This window comes from Microtus oregoni, unplaced genomic scaffold, assembly GCF_018167655.1.
Source record: "Microtus oregoni isolate MIOR12 unplaced genomic scaffold, Mior012 000032F_ref0000030, whole genome shotgun sequence".
Lineage (NCBI taxonomy): Eukaryota > Metazoa > Chordata > Mammalia > Rodentia > Cricetidae > Microtus > Microtus oregoni.
This window is the reverse complement of record NW_024543091.1, coordinates 23,240,525-23,246,907: the sequence shown is the minus strand read 5'-3', so window position 1 is coordinate 23,246,907 and position 6,383 is coordinate 23,240,525.

Genomic DNA, 6,383 nt, shown 5'->3' with positions numbered 1-6,383 from the left:
GGCCTTAATGGAGCCCTCTGTGTTAATCTTAGCATCTCTGCTGGTGTGGAGGTTGAAATGATCACCTAGCTGCTTTCCTGGAATGTGCTTGGTTTGTTTCATGGCGCTGATGAGCTCTGTGATACTGCCAGCGTTGTCCCCCCAGGTTAACCTTCAGCTGAGCCCAGCTTGCCTCTGGGATGTCTTCAGCAGTGAGATTAGCAGTCTGTTTGCCCAGTCCTCTACTGCACTGTCTCTGTGAGCTTCTGACTGGTGCTGGATTCTTCCACGGACAGTCTTCTCAAGCTCCCTCTTGATCTCTTGCAAGGGCCTCCCTGTGTTCCTGCATGTCCCTCCTCCTCCTTGGTAAGGGACTCCTGCTGCTTCTGTTTAGACCCTACAAGTACCACATTGAAGACATCACCTTCTTCCTGAGTCATTTCCTCCTCTTTCAGGACCACAGAAGGTGGGGACCGCAGAGAAAGTGGGGTCCTTCAGGCACTCTGACAAATCTGATGGCAGGTGCCTGTTCCAGGGATGGTGTCTCTCATGGGGAGGGTGTTTGCAGTTCCCTCTCCAGAGACTCTCTGAGTGTCCTCCTCCAGTTTAACCTTGCTAGTCTCCTGTTTACCCTCAACTTGGCCCATGCTCACCTGGGCTGTCTTCACCAGAGCCCCTGGGAGCTTCTGAATATGGATGCGAGCTAGCTGGCAGGCAAGAAGGTTAGGAAGTGCAAAGCCTGGGACAACCCAAGCAGTGATGTGGGCACCTCCTGGTATGGGGGAAGAGCTAACTTGTGAGTTGGCTGTGCCCTTATATAGTCTTCAGTGACACCAGCATGCCCCACTGCCTAGAATTCTAGGCTGACTAGAATTCTTTGACCTTCAGGCTGTTCACCTTTCTGTATCAGTCCCCTTGTTACCAGGCCTTATGGTCCTCTGCTTCATGGAGAGCTGGAAGCTGGGAGCTGTTGGTGCCAATGACCCAGAGCTGGGTGACTCTGGTGCCATCGCTCTGGTCCTTAGCTGTGCTGAGCGAGATCATTCAGGCCCAGCTCATCCTCCAACACCTTGGGAAAACGCAGGCTTTCCTCACTGCTACCTCTGCCCTTCTTGAACCTTCTAGAAAAGTAAGAAAAGGTCTTGAGCAGCACGACCCTTGGCTGCCTCGTTCTCACAGGCTATCTCCTCACAGAGTGCTTGCAGCCTCTCCTGGCAGCTCTCAGTCTGTGCTGACAGCCCGTGGGGAAGAGTTCTGGAATGAAGGACGAGAGAGCTAACTCCAAGATCATCACTGCCACACAGGACAAGGGCAAGACCCGGTGTGAGGGACCAAAAGGACACTGCCCTCCATTCCTGGTGGCCGTGGATGATCTCACACAGTGTGTACTCTGCCAGCCAGGTGTCCATGACATGAGGATGAAGCTGCTGACCCCTTCCCTGCCACCTCCACCGGGTACCTGACCGTGGGCTCCTTTTAGTTCAGCATTTTGATTTGTTCTTTTCAAGACCTTAGGGGCCATGTGGCTGTGGAGCCCTGGATCAGGAGTTGGGGAATGTGAGTGTCAGCAACTCAAAGGAAAGGCAAGCAGTCTTGTGACCAAACATGGTACTGTCACTACTGTATGGGTGGATGTTCTCAGACCTCAGAGGCTGGGGTTGAGACAACACCTTACAGGGAGGACTGCATAGGGTGAAAGGGTTTGGTGTCCATCTAACCCACCAGTCCTGCAATGTCCTCTGGGATGGTGTGAGCAGGCAGACACTCTACAATAGTATCTCAGCAAGATGGTGCCCTGTGCCTCCTCCCAGGAATACCTCAGCCTCCCGCTTTGCTCCCGAACTTTGCTTCCCTAGAGTCCCCATGGCTCCAGAGCCTGCTGGTAAGAATTGCTGACAGTCATTGGTTCCCAATGCAGGCTCAGCTCCAAGGCCCTGCATGGTGCCTGGATAGTGGCTGTCAATGAATACAAGCATCTTCCTGCAGGAAGGGGGAATTAAAAGGGCGGGAACAGCTCACACCAGGCTCTGGGCCTCAGGGTCTCAATGCTGTTGGCACTGAAGCTTGAACCCAGGACCTTCTATATACTAGGCAAACCTCAAGTTATACCCCAGGTTGTCCATTTTCTTTTTATTTCATGGAAGGGGCTTAGGTAAGTGCTCCAGCTGGCCTTGAACTCATTCTGTAGCACAAGCAGGCCTTGAACTCAGGCTCCTCATGTAGAAGTATACAGGCTTATACTACTAGTCCCATGATGTCTTCTCTTTGTTCTCCTGTTTTCATAGTCCTTATGTAGAGATGCAGCTGCTGTGTGCATGTTAGATTGTATCTGTGTATGAAGGCCAGAGGTCAGCCGCGTGTGCCAGGATCCATCTGTGTTCTATTGTTAACCAGCCAGCGTCTTTGCCTGGCAGGGACTGGCAGGTCTGGCTAGGCTGGCTGGCTGTGAAGCTCTGGGGATCTCGTCTCTGCGTCTCCTCCCCCGGGTTAGAAGAGTTTGCAACCACGCCGAACTTTTAGAAATGATTTTAGCTTTATTCATTAAGTGTATGTGCATGGTGTGAGCCTAGCACTTCGTGCTATACATTATCTGTGGAGGTCAAAGGTCAGCCTGCTGCATTCGGTACTCTCCTCCCACTGCGACCTCCAGGAATTAAACCGAAGTTGTCAGGCTTGCTTCCATCTTACTGGCACTGGCCTTTTTTGTTGTTGTTGTTCTGGGGGATTGAACTCAGGTCTTCGCACTTGCCTGGCAAACACTTTGCTAACTGGACTATTTCCCTAGCCCTTCTTCCTCCACTTTTCTATTTCAAATAGGGTCTGAATATAAAGGACAAGCTATCCTTGATCACCTTCTGAGCCTTCTACTTCTGTCTCTCAAGGGCCTGGGTCCCAGGCATGGGACTATGCTAGGCTTCATGAATTTGAATGTGCACATTAATCCCCCAGGGGTCTTGATAACGTGCAAACTCTCTGAGTTTGGGGGAGGGCTCAAGACTGTGCATGCCTCCCAGGCTCCCAGCCTTTATTAATGCTATTAATAATGATTCTCATAGTTGGGTCCGACCGTGGCCCAGGATAGCTATGAATACAGCCCAACACAAAACCATAAACTTAAAGCATTATAAGGGCTTTTGCTTTTGCTTTTTTTTGAGAATTTTTAAAAGCAACTCAATTGTGTCGTCCTTCAGTGTGAACTTTGTAGACGATGACCCCGTGTTGCAAGATCAAAAGGCCGGACAAGCCTGGGCTGTGTATTGTTTCTCCGGCCTTGTAATGCTCCATCTCTCCTCTCATGCTACCTGTCCCATTCCTTCTTATCTTCCGGTTCTAACAGAGCTCTGCCTACCAATGACCTGTGAAGTCTCTGAAAGGCATTTTAAGCAAAGCGACCTAAGGTGTCAGCAAGATGGCTTTGTGTTAAAGGTCCTTGCACCCAGGTCAGATGACCTGAGTTCAATCCCTGCACTGCATATGGTAGAAGGAGAAAATGGATTCCGTCAAGTTATCTCCTCTCTCTCTCTCTCTCTCTCTCTCTCTCTCTCTCTCTCACACACACACACACACACACACAGACACACACACACACACAGACACACACAGACACACACACACAGACACACACACAGACACACACACACAGACACACACACACAGACACACACACACACAGACACACACACAGACACACACACAGACACACACACAGACACACACACAGACACACACACAGACACACACACAGACACACACAGACACACACACACAGACACACACAGACACACACACAGACACACACACAGACACACACACAGACACACACACACAGACACACAGACACACACAGACACACACACAGACACACACACAGACACACACACAGACACACACACAGACACACACACACAGACACACACACAGACACACACACAGACACACACACACAGACACACACACACAGACACACACACAGACACACACACACACAGACACACACACACAGACACACACACACACAGACACACACACAGACACACACACACACAGACACACACACAGACACACACACACAGACACACACACACACAATTTTTTAAAAGTAAAACAAGCCAGGTGGAGGTGGCACATCTTTATTAATCTCAGCATTCAGGAGGCAGAGGCAGGTGGTCTACAGAGCAAGTTCCAGGATGGCCCATGCTACACAGAGAAACCCTGTCTTGAAAAAACAAACCAACTAACCAAACAAATTAAAGAAAGTTAAAAAAAAAGAAAGAAAAAGAAAGAGAGAAAGAAAGAAAGAAAGAAAGAAAGAAAGAAGAAAAGCAAGAAAAGCTACCCAGGGGATTCGGCAGCCACATGGTCTAACTTCAATGGACAAATCAGTATCTCCAATGCTTCTGGGGACCGAGAGCCCTTATGTCACCTGTACAAAGGAACGAGCACAGAAGTCGGCCCAGAAGGGCAGACCAGTGGACTGAGTCTGAGCATGTAAAGCAGGCAGCTGGGGACCTGGGGATCTGGGGACACAGCAGCAGGAGTTATGTATCATATCTTACTTTGTTGAACATGTCACCAGCAAATATGGGTTTGAAGTTGTCTACAGATCATTAAGTACCCTTTGTCCCCTAAATGAGCATTCAGCTAGTTAAAATACAGGCTGCTGGGCTCCACATCAGGGTTTCCATTCAGGCAAGTGTGCTGCTGCTGAGGTGTGTGCTGAGGTATATATGCCCTGGCCCACGCTTTTCCACCCAGTAGGTCTGGAGAGGACGCAGGGAAGCTGTGCTTCTCATCCATTCTCAGGTGCTACCAGTGTTGCTGGCTCAGGCACCAGCTTTGAGAATTTCTGATCTCAGGGAACCTCCTTCCCAGAGAAGCCTGAAGGCCAGAGCTGCCAGTACTTGGTCTCATCACATCAGGAATCTTATCAGCAGCTTGGGTGCCAATGACCCCGAAGGGGAGGCCTCTCCTCCAGGCCTGCTGCCTCCTGCCCAGCCCAGCACCCCAGCCCTCAGAAGGCCCCTCCACCCAGCTTTGTTTGCATTCCTGGAGCCTGTGTCAGCCTGGACAGCAGGCGTGACTATGTGGGCCTGGCCTGGTGAGCCTTGATGGCTGTCTCTGGACTCCAGGCCTCCTGGGCCAGGCGGAGGTGGCCACACAGGACTCCCTTAGCGGTGACTCATGCTTCCCCTCAGATTCCGGGAAATGCCTTCCTGCCACCACTGCCACTTTCTCCTATTTAATGAAAAATTATCCGTAAATTTCCATGGCAACCTAAGGATGGGGAGGTTAAGGGAAGGGGTGGCCAAATCTATTCCCTGGAGGGACCCGAAAGATTCTCTCTCTCTCTCTCTCTCTCTCTCTCTCTCTCTCTCTCTCATCCTTCCATCCCATTCCCATACCAGCCCCAGCCTGTGTTCCTAACCCACTATAGAGCTTTGGTTCAGGAAGACCAGCCCCAGAAATGCTTGCTTTTATTAAAAGGGAATGGTTTCACAAAGGCCCAACTGTAAGAAAGGTTGTAATTTGCCCAAATAAAACTTAATTTGATCCATGAAATAGTTGTGGTTTATTGTGTAATCAATGTGCTATGTATTTCAATTTAAAAGAAGCCAATATAATAGGGGGCCATCAGCCACCTCTGGGGGTTCACCTCTTCCCTCCGTACACAGTAGGGCCATATAGCCTGCCCTGATAGATCATCCTGCCTGGGTCAAGGTCCGCTAAGGCCTCTGGATAAGACCCAGAGGCTCACGGGAGAAAGAGCCCTTGAAGCTGGTGTGGGGGGTTGTTGGTGGGGAAATGAGAACTACCCCTTTTCCTAAAGCAAGCCTGTGCTGGGTGTCTGAGGAAGGGTCTGTGGGGACTGCTGGGGTAGCAGGTTGCCAGGGCTGTCAGTTCCTATACTGAGGAGTCCCTCTGGAGGCTTGGGAAGAGTGTAGGGGGTAACAGGGAGGGGTAGTGGCCTGTGCCCATTTGCACTCTGGCTCAGAGTGAAGGCAGTGGAGCTGGGGTGGGGTTGCACTCTGACCTGATCTGGGGCGGCCTCTGGTGATGATTCAAGCCTGCATCACCACCACCCCCGCCGCCACCTTTGCCTACCCTGGCCATATAGATGAAGGCATTGGGTGGGCAAGAATCTCATCTGGCCAGGTGGTTCAGGACTCGGGAGGCAGAGGCAGGCAGATCTTCAAAAACTGGAGGCCAGCCTGGTCTACAAAGTGAGTTCCAGGACAGCCAGGGCAACACAGAGAAGCCCTGTCTCGAAAAACCAGCACCAAAAAAGTCTCAACTGGGGTTCATTCCAGAAACAAATAAGTAAATAAATAAAGTATCTCAAGATGGCCATGCAGCCAAGGATGACCTTACAGTCCTGCCCTTCCCGCCTCCACAGTTCTGGGGAT